The sequence below is a fragment of the Tympanuchus pallidicinctus genome, unplaced genomic scaffold, assembly GCF_026119805.1.
Source record: "Tympanuchus pallidicinctus isolate F22 unplaced genomic scaffold, pur_lepc_1.0 scaffold3, whole genome shotgun sequence".
In the NCBI taxonomy this organism is placed as follows: domain Eukaryota; kingdom Metazoa; phylum Chordata; class Aves; order Galliformes; family Phasianidae; genus Tympanuchus; species Tympanuchus pallidicinctus.
This window is the reverse complement of record NW_026294747.1, coordinates 39,280,460-39,295,733: the sequence shown is the minus strand read 5'-3', so window position 1 is coordinate 39,295,733 and position 15,274 is coordinate 39,280,460. Positions and strand designations below refer to the sequence as shown.

At 38.8% G+C, this 15,274-nt stretch overlaps 1 protein-coding gene across 14 annotated transcripts in view; it reads right to left on the bottom strand.

Annotated features, from left to right (window-relative positions):
• Positions 1–15,274, bottom strand: part of NRXN3 (neurexin 3) — a 943,812-nt gene that overhangs the window by 385,095 nt on the left and 543,443 nt on the right. The gene's annotated exons all lie outside the window — the stretch shown is intronic.

The window sequence follows — 15,274 nt, the reverse complement described above, 5'->3', positions numbered from 1 at the left end:
ATGACTTCACTCAGCATCAAATCACGATCTCTTCAAAAATGTTTCCAAACCACAGATGCCTTAATAGGTGATCTTAAAAATAAGATTCCTCAAAAATAACATATTTGAAGCTCTGGTGCTTTCATGGAAACCTTATCTACTGCTGTGTTGACACTAGAGATCACTTACACAATATATCTCCTAATATTTCAGATAGCTTCTGCCCACAGTGTACTTCTGTAGTCTTGAAAAATGTAACTTCCTGTTCTAAACTGGCCACTGATTCTTTATGAAACACAATGACTATTCCAATTTCAGTACTGCAGTTTCTCTTGCTATTAACTAGGAATGCAATGTTTTCAGTTTCTTCCTCAGAGGCCTTCTGAGGATTAATTCTCAGATGACTTGAAGTGCTTTGATATTCACATGGAAACTATGAATGACTAGCAGATGTTGTTAACACACTGAAAATTTCTTACATTTCAAAATCTAACATACTATATGAAAGAATAATAGAAAAACACCTCTTATTTTCTATAGCAGATCTCAAATTGAGGATTGATTTTAACCAAGTTTCTTTTAACTTTATTGGGCAAGGAAAGAAGATGAAAGCAGGAGGTAGAAATGAACTGGAAATTCACACAGAACCTCTTATCTGTCTTATTAATAACCACTTCAGATCTGCACCACTGACTGTTATTAACTATTATTAACTATTATTAGGACACTTTACCCCACTGGTTTGAAGCTTTTCTCCTACTGTGCTGAGCAACCATGGTGTCCAGTCAGCCCATGCATATGTAGGACTCAACACGTAACGTGAAACAAACAGCAACAGTAACAGGACAAAAGGGCCTTTGACAGAGAAAGATTGATGGTGGCAAACAGAGAAGTGTCACAAAGCCAACCTCACGCTTGCCAAACTCCAAAGGCACATTTGTCATCTGTGGCACTTTCTCCCTGGTGCAGGCTGCTTGTCAAAGGGACTAGTGCGAGTGTTCAGCAGGCGAGGAGACGTGGAGGTGAAGAAGTGAAGACATCATTCTTCATTACACACTTCAGAAAGGGGGAAAGGAAAATAAGAAAGAGTCGACTACAGTACAGTCTTGATTAATTACCAGACTTGGCAGTGACAATGAAAGCAAGAGAGGGAAGAATTTTATTGCTATATACACTGAGTGCAAACACAATTTCTCCAAGAACCATCAGCTAAATGAAGCAAGAATTAGCACTCAGACTTGAAGGCTGAAAACATAGACCCACAGAGATGTCCAGCTCCACACACAGCTGCTCTAGGTCTCAGGCCTTTGAGTGGACAAATCTTGTGGACTGCCAGCAACTTTGGCCTTCACTATAAACAGTACAAGTCCCATGTAGAGACAATGAAATTCTGATGTGTAAAACTGAAATGGCTACAAAGAAGATTAAAAGACATTTAATGTGTTATTTACATACAACTCTGATGTTTTTACTCAGACTGATCTCTTTCCTAATTTCAACAAAGACTTTGTTTGGAAAACCTACCTGTACAGCCAAAGCTGTCAGTAACTGGTCTCTCCTTAGATACTATTAAAAGCAATTTGGAATGCAAATATGCTAGAAAAGCTACTCATAGCAAATGCCTGTTATGGCTCTCATATTGTGCACAGCTAGTCTTCAAAAAAAAATGCTAGTTTTTTTTTTCCTCATTACAAATGTAAACTCAACCTGTGATCTGAAGTTTTCACCTTTCCAGCTTATACATCATCTGAAATCAATTTTTGACTTTTTAAACAACTACATAAAATGTGCAAAACCCGAAGGAAGATGTATATTTTTTCTCTCAAAATCGTGCCAACTTTAGTAAGAGTGAAAAATATTTCAAATGCACCTTTATCTATGCATCTCTCAGCTCCAAGTCTGAATAAATTATGAATTGTTTCCCGTATTATGTATTTGAGTAAAGGGACTTGAAATCATATCCATTAGGTCTCAATCACAGAGGCAGTTACTGGAAACCACTTCTCCCAGGTACATTAGTAGTAAAATTGCTTTCAACAGTGATTGAGTAGGATTAGACCAACCAATGACAATCACAGGTAAACAACTGGTCATTTCCCCAGTACATAACAAAGCCCAAATATCTAGAGGTCTAGTGCTGTTGAAGAGTTCTCTCTAAGTATGTATCTCTCTAGCATTAAAAATAATGGACTCAGAGATAGAAGCCCTGGTCTATGAACTATATATTTTCACAACCCTGGAACAAGGAAAATTTTCTGAATTACATGGTCTGGATGGGGGTAGTTTACCCACAAGTGTAGCCTCTCCAGTTCTCCCCTCTCCTATCAATAGATCCAGAGAGCTTGGACAACAGAAAATTACACAGGTATGCAATGCAAGTACACTTTTTTTTTTTTTTTTTTTTTTTTTTTCCAGGAAGAATTAGTCCATTTCAGAGTAAAGGCAAACTTCTTTCTGAAGCTTTGTAAATCATTACTGTCAGCACCATTTTCATGTAAAATTACAGTACCTGTTTTATTAGAATTTCTCACAAAGCAAAATCCAAGTGCAAAATTCTGAGAAGGAAGTAAATTTTTGTGCATTTTTATAATTTTTCCTAGTTCTAAATTACAGCTTAAGGTGCAGAAAAGACGTAGTACTACCAGGAACCTATCTTTTCTCTGACACACCTTATTCATTGATCCTTTGCAATGGAAGCTAGTTCTTGAAAGACCACTCTACTTCAAATTCATTATTCATGGTCAGTGGTTCCCAGTCCCTCCCTAGAACTGAGGCCTCAGCACAGCTCTGAAGATCTGCATCATCCTACCCCCCTGCCATCAACTCCACTGAAAGCACACAGATATGTTCTCAAACAAATAAAAAGAAATACACCTTCAAATCCTGAATGGGTTTCCCCTTAACTCTTCCCTGCAGATATCCATATGCTGCCTTTTCCACCTAAGTCTCCAAGTCACCACCACAATCCCTCTTGCTGTCCTGCCAATGAAGCCTTGACAACAAATTTCCTCTTACATCATAATACCATCAGCCATTATGAGTGACATCACAACTCTTGGCTTGAACATACAAACTACCTTCAGTTTCAGTTTTGGACAAGATGTAATAAGTTCTTCCCTTGTCTGATGCACTGTACATTTGTATATAACTTCTATCAGCTGGAATAAGAAACTCTCAGCTGTGTCATAACTCCTCTCCCTAGATGCTGATTCTCTGTTAGATCAAGCATTAAGACATGTATTTTGAATTTGTACATAACAAAATATATGGTTTCTGCCTCGCCAATCTTAGGGTCTAAATCCCATTCTTGCTATTACTGCAGAACCCTGAGATGGACAAACCACTCAGGAGAGCACTAGTCTCTGGCTGCAGATCTGTTGTACTTCTCTGTTCAAATAAAACAGACCCAGACCTTTTTTTGAGTGCTTGGTCAGAAGCTGTCACAGTATAGCTTAAGAAAGGATGGGATTTCTATGGGTTTTATACATAGGTTGCTCCATACGTAATGCTGCCTATTTATTTCTGTGGAAACTACAAAGAATACAACCACACTAATTGATAGAGCAAATGCTCAGCTACAAAACACTATTGTTCTGCACAGTTACCACCATCGGCTATGTGTTTTCACCAGTGATGAACAAGAGCCTGCACACTATGCTCATAAAAATGTCCACCATGGAAGGTGAACAACTGCCATTGTCACCCCTGCTGAAACACACCACCCACCACCTCCCTGTGCTTATACTCACTATTTGCTCCATAAACCTGCAGTCAATGAATGCCAGTGAGTGCAATTTTTTCTGTGTGGAGGAATTCAACGACACATCCACATTATCATTTCAGAATCCATTTTGTCAAATTGTCTCTCTGCTGCCATCTGTCACACAGCAACAATATATAATGAAATACTGACAGGAAAGTTTAGCCTCTACTGCCATACCACCAACACCCACTTCTCACATCGTGAGCAAATTTAATGAAGTAGAAGGTACTACTTTCAAAACAATGCTCATAGAAAAGGTTAAAAGTATTTCCATATCAGAAATAACATATATAAACTTCTGCAAAAATACTGCGTGGATCTTGGCTATCCCTTAGTTCTGGTGTGTAAAGAGAATGATCTCCCTGTAGCATGCTTACCTGCAGCTCTATCGTGTAGAAAGCACATAAATCTGTATTCTTTCTACCAGGTGCCAAACACCAGGAGACAGAAAGAGAAATGCATCCCCCTAGGTTCAATATCTGCAAAAGCAGCACCAAAGTCTTGTTGCTTAGTGTGTGTTCAGCTGTATTTCCTCATTCTGCATAGGCTGGTAAAAAGTATGGATCAGATGCTTAATGTTTTTAACAGCCACCTAACAGTACAATCAATACTGCCAAATGCCATGGGCTATCCCTTGTTAATGCCCTCACATTAGGGGTATCTCTGATTTAAGATATATTTAATGGCTTCCAGTATTTGATCTATACACTTCACTTGTCTAAATGGAAAGAAACAAATATCTTTTGACACTGCAAAAAATATACATGGGTTGTGCAACTATAGAAGAAGCAGAGTATGAACATCAGGGCAGTGGCTGCAGATTAGAGTCATATTCATCGCTGTTCTCGGCTCTAATTAACAGACAAAATCACAAAGATCTAGCATAGAAGTGGGAGTGAAAGTCAGGAAATCAGAGAATGAGAACAAGGACAAGAGCAACTTTCATGTGACTTCTCACATTTAAGGAGTGATTTGGGGTGCCATAAATATGAGAACTGCAGGAAGGCTCTGATTTTTCCTATCTGGGGATTGTGCAAAAAAAAGAAAAAAAAAAAGGCACAGGTTTTCCTTCTCTGGGACTTGAGAAAAACCCACTCCTCTCCTGTCTTAATACTGTATCACACAACATAAAGGTATTTCTGTAGGATGACATATGGTAGTACCAAGTGAATATGCAACTACATGGGGATACTGTTAGGCCTCCTGTGATGAGCTGATGGTGTGACTGATTAGCACAGGCACTCATTGTCCTGCTGCATAAACATGGAGATGGAACCACACAAATAATATTCAATAGATCCAATTCCTTAGAATTACACAATAGGCATTGTGCATGTGTCTATGCGTGTGCATGTGTGTAAACAAATATGTGTAGACACACACATACACACAAGACATACAGTCTCTACTTAACATTCATGAACTAATTACAGCCTTGACAGGTCTGTCTTGATCCAGATAAACTGCACAGTCAAAACCTAAGTTTTCTACAGATGCACCTCCAGATTGTTACATTTGTGGCCACATCTCAGCAAAAATCATTCTTCACTAAAGGATGACATGCAGCATCCACATGCTTTAGAGAGTTTTGTTATTATGACTATATCATAGCAGCTTATCCTATGTTTCCATTCCTGGGGTCTCTAAGGAAATTTCTTTGCACCTTGTTGCACCTTGTTAATGCTGAATTTTAGATTCCACTATGACAGACACCAGGCTTTGCGTTTCCACAGGGGTTTCTCTTCTCTGCTTTATCAACCAGCACAGACTTTGCTTGACAAAACAACTCTGATGAGCAGATAAGACATTGCTCCTCCCCGCAGTTTGGCCTACCTATTACCTTATCTTAGATCAAAAATTTTATTCCATATACAGTGGCAGCCTTATGCAATGGCTTCTTCCCATTTAAGTAAATCTTTCACATTCCACATTTTAATCATGAACTATTCAGTAATATAATGATCTCTGCCCTGTGAAAAACAAGGGGACAGGAACCTGAGAGGCCCTTGCCTCTAAGAGTGGTATACTGTGCTCAGAAATGCATACAGGGATTTCTTCTAATATACTATCAGCTGTAACTCGGTAGATACTTCTGTTTCACCTCTGACTCTATCAGTCTCATTTCTTTCCAGTTCACACATTTCCCGTTCCCTTTCCCTTAAGGAAAGAAGAACACAGGACAGGGATGGTAGAGAGAAGGAAGAGGAAGGCAGTCCATGCTGCTTGTTTGTCATAGCAGAAGAAAGATGTGCAGAGGATGGAGTAAGGCTCAAGCTATAATCCAATAGTCACAGCTCAGGGAGAAAAGCACTTTGAGGAGTGTAACATATTTGGAATGTGATTTTCACTCAATAACCAGATTTTCTTTCATATTCTCTTCCTTTGCCTGGTTTTCTCTTCCCATCCTGTAGCACATGGGAATATTTTCCTTCTGTTATTAAAGTGGAGTTTTTTTCTCACATGTTCTCACCAATGGAAGAAAGGGAAAGGAAGGGCAGGGCAGGGCAGGGAAGGGAAAGGAGGGGAAAGGAGGGGAAAGGAGGGAAAAGGAGGGAAAAGGAGGGAAGAGGAGAGAAAAGGAGAAGAAAAGAAGCCTTCTCTTCAAATCCAGCTAGAGTAGCTCAGGAAAGCAGCTAAGTTGGATGAAATAGGAGACAGAAATGGAGAGCTTCTAGCTTTGCCCTTCCCTTCGGATTTGCTGTGTGATTTTACATTTTGCAGTAAAAGTCCTAGGGAGAGCTTTCAGGCTGCTGTTCTGCAGGCTTTGGAAGTAAGAACTGTATTTCCTATCAGCATAACTTCCTTCCCTCATTTTAATGTTTCAAAGCCTTTAGGACTCAGCATCATCATTACTTGCTCTGTGCAAGGGGGCCTGTGGGAAAGTACAGTGAATTCAGGAACAGAAGGTAGCAGCCTGCTATTGTGCTGCACTGACAGAAGTTCAGCCAAAGGGAGGGGAAGGAAAAGACAACCCTTCTACCATCCATATGAATGACAAATACAGTCTGGTAACACAGGGTCTAGACTAGCAGTTGGGAGGTCTGGGTAAATCCAGTGGTGCCGTTCCACCACAGTGAAGTATTGATCACATTACAGCACATCTCCAAAGTTCAGTTTCTCAGTCTGTAAAATGGACATGCAGCAGCACTCTTCCACAAAGCACAAAGATCTACAGACTGTCAGATAAGTGTTAATTATTGTTAAAAATATGATTCTGTCCTAACTCCTTCAGACACACAAGCAGCAGCTTAGAAAGTGAACAGCACAATCTCAATAACGATGATCATCCCAACAGCAGTGGTGTGCTTAGCTCTGTATAAATCAGGCCTGGCAGTTTGACGAGTTGCAAGGGAGGCGATATTATGTCTCAAGAGGAATGGACAAGTGCTGACAGCTCACCAAGACTTCCTCTACGCAGACATTAAGTAGCTTTCTGCAAATGTTCAAATTCCCGTGAGAGAAAAGAACAGTGGCAAGAGAGGAAAAGAAAAACATTTTGTAAACTTTTTTTCTCAATTGTTTTGACTTCTGCTGCTGCTCCATCTCTCTCCTTAGCTCTTTTTATTACAAATTAAATAATTACTGGGCTGTAGCCCAAAACACTGAAGATTTCACATCTTGTTTGGTCTAATTATATCAGCCGGTCTGACAAAATGGTTTCATCAATGGAATTGCATTGCAAGAGCTCTGTCTAATCAATTCTTTGACACTTAATTAAGAACTCTGCTGGTCTGTGAGGATTCAGGGAAGAGGGGGGAGATGCTGGGCAGTGGAGTGGATATGCAACGTAGAGCACAGGTTGTTAAAACTCCTGGCACAAATGGACCTCTAGTTCCTTCACTGCTCTTGCTCATCTTCCAGCCTTAATATTATATCTCACACTTTATCCGTCTCTAACTACTCACTTCAGGGTTTTTTTTATTACTTTAATCTCAGCCCTGCTACCAGTAATGGCTTCAAAACCCCTCTAGGGCCTTAGATCTCCTCTCAGACAGATGTTTCCAAAGCAAGCTGCAGCTAGCTCTTCAAGCAGAAAGTGCATTGGACCTCACACACTAATCAGCCTGCAGTTCAGGCAGCATTTGGAGAGCAATCCTCCACAGAGAAGTCAGGCTGCCACTATGAGAGGAATGCCAGAGGGCCCATGTACTTCCCCTGAGTCAGCAGCCACCCTCTGCCCCAGTGTGCACATTGCCTGCAGATTCTTGCCAGCTGCAACGGAAAGCTGTCATCTGAAACACACTCCTCCAACATGTGTGAGGTGGGGATCACCTAGAGGAACAACATGTGGTCTACGTGTCCTGCAAACATGTGGCTGTGTTTCTCCAGAATGACCAGAAGTTTAAAAAGAACAAACAGATAACATCTGATCTATCACAGATCTTGCCATTCACTGCAAAGCTAACCCAATAGCACATTTTGAATAACTTTATGCCAACAAGATAAATTTAGTCTGGATCATTGCATTGTATCAGTTGGCTGTGTGCTTTGATCTAGCTCCATAGCAGAAAGTAAAACCTGGGAGCTGCTTAAAAGATACCATTTAAGAAAGCGGAATTAAAGAGAAATAAAATCAAATAATAGAAAACAACCGGTCTGTCCAAGTGAAGTTTAAAGAAAGCACATGGGAGTTGCATTCAATGATATTTCAGTTGCCAAAGCTACGTTACCAGGCTATCTCTACAGCCTGCACTTGCTGCCTCTGTCATGAAAGGCCATAGCTCAGATTATGCAAGAAATGTGAAAACGGAGGGTCTAACAAATGTATCATCTGCTGCTTTCCTGTAAGACAACAGAAAATCAGATTCAGGTCATCCTCATAATTGCAATGTCAGCATCCAAATGAAAGTGAAACAACAGTTCACAAGAATTACTGCTTCTGCATAGAAAAAAAGCATGGTACATGGAACGCTGAAGCAGTCACAAAAAACGTAATGTAGCAGCACAGAAGGGCTGTTCTTCCCAGATTACTGGCATCTGCAGGATCATGCATCTAGGGGCCCTTATTGCAGTTTTTAAAGATAGTGGGCAAGAGAGAAAAAAGCAAGAGAACCAAATAGTAACAAATAAATATATAAACTCCCTTGGGAGAGTATGTGTACATACATATCAGACTGAAGAAATTTCCTGTTCAGGTCTAAGAAAAGGTGAAACATCAGGGAGAAGAAAAGAAATGGAGATACTCTGGCATAGCCAGATTTTCATTAAAATACCTGGCTTTTCAGTAGTGGGAAAGTGGACAAGACAAAAGTGGACATGATGGAAGGCCAAATGATTTATTGCAAAGAATACAACCACTGACAGGCACTCCTTCACTCCACTCATATTTCAGAGGACCATGTGAGCAATTAATACCTTCCCATGTTGAACTCCCAAATTTCACACTTTAACGTAGCAATCTTTGGATGAAAGACAAACATTAAGAAGACAACCTTTTAAAGTTTGGGATTCAAATTTGAGAATTGCCTTTCAGGTTCATCCAATAATCAGATGCTTGTTAGGAAAGGATTCAACTAACAGGAAATGAGAAAATTTACCAGTATTTTCTCAACATCCGAAACAAAATAGCTTGTAACCCTAAATTCTTCTATTTGTTAGGTCCATTCCTGAAATGAAAATCCATGATAGTCCAAATAGAATGAAAAGATTATCTATGTTTAAAAAAAAAAATAATCCAATTGCTAAGTGAAGCATGTCTAGTTTTTATCATACAAGATGATAGCACTGACACACATTTAGGAGACTTCTTGCATCCACTGTCACAAATGGGAATGCAAAATGCTAACGGTAGTAGAGTCAATACATATACTCAATTTAAGCCACAAAAACTTTTTTTAAAAAGCCAGTCATAGTGCTCTGAACCAATACAAAACTAGAGAAAAGAAAGCAAATATCTTCCTCCAGTTCTTTGCTTCTAAAAGGGTTAACATCATTTAAGCAGCATCAAGAAGAACTGGTCTAATTTTCTCTTTGTCAGCTTTTGTCACTGTCCTTCTCCTAGCCTCAACATTGTCTGTAGGCAATCTTTTCCCTTTGTACCTCATGCTATTAGGAAATGCTTTTCTATATTCCCTTCTCACTACTGTCAAGCTTTCAAATTCCCTTTTTTTCTCCCAAGAAAACACAGTACTAACACCTCCACTTCTTTATGTTTTCTTTCACTGTCATCAGTGGAGATGGGTCAATTTACACAATGGAAAACTTTATTTATACAAGAAAATAAACAAAATGATGAAAATAACAACTGAGAAGTTCTTTTATCCACAGCTATAACAGATTTGAGCTTGTAGCTTGAAACAAATTGTGACTTTAGAGAAGAACTAGCTGACTATCTGTATCAGCTAGTAACCAAAAAACAGACCTAAAAAAATGGGAACTGGAAATTAATTAGGAACAGAATCACAAAGATCAAAAAAGCACTTTTATAAAGCTCTGTGTTGACTGCAGCCTTTTGGTGTTGCTTGACTGTCAGGAAGTTAATATTTTGTTGTAAGAAATGTGCAAAGCCTTCACATTTGTAGTTCCTTAATTTTTGGTGGTGGGTTAAAAAAAAAAGAGAGAGAGAGAGAGAGAGAGAGAGAGAGAGAGAAAGAGTGAGAGAAAAAGGTCTATTTGCTTCTTCCCAAAGAATATGATTTCAAATTTCAATTAAAATGAAATGAGCAGCACGATTATCGCTATGGAGCAGGCGCCTGGTAGCAGCAATAGGCCTCTTTCACTGCCATGGCAACCGGCCCTCATTGTCACGGCTACCTTGGCACTGCACGCATTGTCAATGTGTGAGCCTGACTGATAATACACAATCAATACCCCATAAGCAGCAAACATCATTTTCAGTCTAGAGGAAAGGAAAAAAAAAGGAAAAAAAAAGAAAAAGAAAGGGGAAAAAAAAGAAATGCCTGCACAAGAGAAAAAGAGGGCAAGAAGAACAGGGGAAGTGAGAAAAACAAAGAGAGAGAGAAGGGATACCTTCTTCTACCTAACTCTGAAACACTTTTCACAATGAGGCCTGAAACTTTTTTTTCTTTAAAACAAATAGCTGGAAAAATCCCACCAGCACGTATGAGCACCTGCTAAGTCCTTCTAATAATACATTAATAATAAATTGTTCACACCAACATTAGTAAGGCATCAGCAAAATACGACATGAACCAAGAGAACGTTTCTGCATATAATCAACAGTAATTCTGATAATGCCAAATTCTCAGGAAGAAGATGGCACTTACAGCCCAGAGCAGGAAGCTGCATGGATCATTGGGTTTTTATTTCACTGAGTATAAAAACAAATAAATAAATAATGAACAAAAAGAATATGAAGGAACAAAAAGAATATGAAGGTAAATGGAGAGTCTACTCTTCAAACATGGAGGAGAAAGTGAACTATGAGATAAGGAGAAGCAGGAGGATAAGTAAGGGAACAAAAAATCCACTTAGCATTAATACTTCAATGTTTTTGGTCATCTCATGTTCTTCAATGAACACTGTGACCCTTTACCTAATGCTTGTTTGCGGTGTGATGCAATCATGCCCATTACTAGTGTAACACGTGAATAGCAATGAAGAATAAGAAAGGACATTCAAATGACTATAAACATAGAAGTGGAAAGAAATAAATTAAAAGGGCAATGCAAAAAGAAGTGGGGAAAAAAGTGAGGGAAAAAGTTGACTTCAGTGTGAGTGACCTGCATGCACACCTGTGCAAATAGACTCAACAAAGCATACAGAACTGATACCAATGTGTTAGGTTGACATGGCCCCATGCAGTTAGAAATGTGGCCATTTTTCTCTCAGGTATAGGTCAATAGGCATTGCTTTGGAATTTTCAGGACAAGCTGAAGTATAATCCCCACACAGTGACATCAAGTGTCTTGAGTTTGAAGATACTCTATTCCCCAAAATGTCTCTAAGGATAAGTATTAGCAAATTGTGACCTCACCTGAGAAAGTGAGGGAATGGTAAGGAGCTGGATTCCTTTACTTTAGATACGGACATAGTGATCTCAGAAACTCCTTAATGAGACTGCAAACCATGACAAGAAAAGCCACAGATCACCCAGTCATGTGGAAGTTAAATGCCGGCATCTCAAATTCTTGCACACCTCTGGATGCTATAACAGGGCTGAAGACTGCTAAGAGCAATGTCCACATTCCTGTTCAGAATGGCTCAGAGAGAAGAAGCCCATGTTCTCAAAATATCTTCTTTCAGACTATTTTATTTTCTTCAGCACTTTTATATAATTCTACAAGAAACTACAAATCTACAAATTCTACAAGAAAGACATTTTGCTGGTATACAACAACTTTTAGGTTCCAAAGCAATGCAGAGGTAGCTGATGGCACAACATGAAACTGATAAGTTTAGAATTTTAATAGTAAACACATAATGAAAAGTCTTCCTAAATCTCATAAAAGAGAAAATTTGGTAATAGATCTGCTATGTGACAACAGAGAAAAAATCCCTAGGTGACTTGGATAAGCACGGGCAGATGTAAAATCATCTCATTTCATGGTTTACCCTTTCTTAAAAATCAGCATTGCATGTACTGCATCTACTGAATCCAGGCACGTACTTTTGCTTCTCACTGGTGTGCTCCTCTGGGGTATCAGAGGCAATGTTAATTAAAACAAAAGAAAAAAAAAAAAAAAAAAAAAAGCAAAAAAACCTGTAACGTGCATTCAAATAAAATATAGAAGTAAAAATATGTTCCTGAATGAGACTGTTTAGATAGACCAGCTGTACAATGCAGCTGTTGCAAATAGTTTAGCTTTCCTAAATAAAGGACTCCTGTAAATACACAGCAGCATAACTCCCAAATACAGTATCAATCATCTCCTGTGTGAAGGATAAGCGAATCATACAGATATCCCGAGTCCAGGAAGAACTCTAAATTAGTACTTTAGCAATATATTTTGCATTCCCATGCAAATAAATCTGATCAAAGAAAAGCTACCTGGAACAGCTTAAGCCCTTCTCTTTCTATTCCAAGTCTGAGGAAAAAAAAAAAAAAATGAAGGATGTAGGTCTAACTACTTCTTATCTAAAGACAACCATGGCACGTATCATGCAGCCCTGAATCTTTTATGTGCCTTTATATGCTCTTTGCTCTTCTGAAACCATATGATAGCATCTTCATAAAACATGCACTCACTAAGGAAAGATTAACTGTAACTTGCACCTTTATTTGTCAAATTCACACTGCATTAGAGATAGGATAATTGGGCCCCAGTTGCCTAACATTTATGGAACAAACCTCTGATATCAACACAGTGATTGACAGCTCCATTTGCAGAATACAAACACAGTCTGTTGGATTGTAATTTTCTAATTGTTAATGCTGAAGGTAAAAAAAAAAAACAACAAAATTAAATAACAATAAAGGACATACTTGATTAAAAAAAGGAAGAAAAAAAAGCAGTGACAGTGATTTTCTCCCTAGGGTTTCGTGAGGTCTAATAACGTTATTCTAAAGTAATACTTTAAGAAACCATAACCTCAGGCTTGCCAGGGATGTCTCTTATCAACTCCTACCATCTCAAGAACTACTTTTCAGATACTTAGTAAGCTTTCATTTTATTTTTCCTTTAAGGAATTGCTCTCCATCTTACCTTCTAACTCTCATCCTGACCAATCCTACTAAATCACAGAGTCTGAAAATGAATATAAACTCACAGCAGACGAAAGCAGCAATCTGTTCAGTTTTGGCTCTTTGTCAGATTATCTGATCTAGTCTGACTTTCAAGCTCTGTTTGAGACAACGTGTCAGCAGAAGCAATCAAAACCATTTTTTGTTTACTGTATTCTTTTTAATAATTACAGCCTTTTATCATTTTTCTAAAGACAAATGATTAACAAGATCTAATTTGTTCTATAATTAGCAGAAATAAATAAATTAAACAGTTGTTCTTTTTCTCTAAAAATAATTTTAAGAATATCTATCAAGTATATTACATAAATTCATGATACATAAGTAATTACATAACATGACCTTGTAGCTACCAAGGTTTACAGTCGTAGATGTCTCATCTGAAAGCTCAGTGCAGGACTAAGGCCTGACATACAGAAAAACATCCTCTGTCCTGACAAAAGCGTGTATATGTTACTTTTGGTATTTGGTACTTGAAATACACTGAAGAACACAAAATTCCTTCTTTGCATATTTTACAAATGTTTGGAAAAAAAATGTGAAAAGAAAATCTGCAATACATCAAAACTAACAACACTCTTGAGACCTGACAGGATGTACTAGCATGTGACAGGCTGAAAATACAACTGGAAAGAACAGGACACAAAGGAAACAGCAGTCTGACTGAAACACTGAAGCCCTTTCTGTGAACTTCCTGGGTCTAAAATGAGATCCAGACTCTAATCTGAATATTTATGGCTACTTATTTACTGTTTGTGCTACACAAAGTAAAAAGTGTAATAGCCACAGAGTGGAAAGTTAAGTTTCGTATAGAACAGAGAGAAAATTTTGCCACCAATATGCTCAGCTGGTAGCAAAGCCCCAATGAATCTCGTAAATCATTTTCTATTACAAAGGCTACCTCTTCCAAAGTGATCTAACATGCAGTTCATCTAAGCTGGCATGAGCAACACCCACCTGAAACAAGGAATCAGAGCCAGGGTTGAATGTGTCTGGATTCCTTGGGTATACAATCCCTCTTGTGCCTCATAACCTCGACCCTGTTCTTACAGCTTAGGGAAAGAGACTCCAGCATCTGATGGAAGTAATGATTTTAAGTCAAAGTTACAGCACAAGCTGCTTGTAGATGAGGCTACAAGTGATTGCAGGGGATGTTTGACAAAACCCATCTGATGGCTGGAAAGGCAAGCACACAGAAAACAGTCTGCGGCAGCAAATGCCTATAAGGCATTGAATGGCATTAAATGTGAAAACTGCTGTGAGGGAAAACGGGAGAAGTGAAAAGAAGCAATTCTTGGTCCTTCAATTAGGAAGAAAAAGACACAAAGAAACACAGAGGAGGACTGTTGAGACGCACTTTTGTTTGGAAACAAATCCCCTGGAACAGCCTCCACAGACTGATGATGGAAACTGTGCACCTTTCATAGTCACTTATAATTAGACTGGGTGTATCACTGTTGAAAGTGACATAAAGAACAAGCCTGCAGCAAATGCCAGGGGAAGGACAGAATGGTGCAGGTGTCTTATGTCTAAGGCACCTTTCACTTCACCTTTAAGTGCTTTCTAGTCTTTTTGTGTAAACTTGTTAATCCCACTATACTGGCAAAAATCCAACTTAGTAATTAGTTTCTGCCTACCCTATACTTCTTCTTGCGGCTTTGATTTATTCTAGAATTCATTATCATATCTTGCCTTAAGTGAAGTATAATATTGTGCTGCCACATTCCACTCCAGAAGTAGTTGCTAACGCACACAGAAGAGGAATGTGGTGGCTGTTTAAAAGAGCTCAGCAAACATGAAAACATATGACAGCAAGTGGAGGAGGAGATCGCAGCCAATACAAATCTGCTGCAGAAACAGCAGAAAATAGCTCCTCAAACTGGAACTAG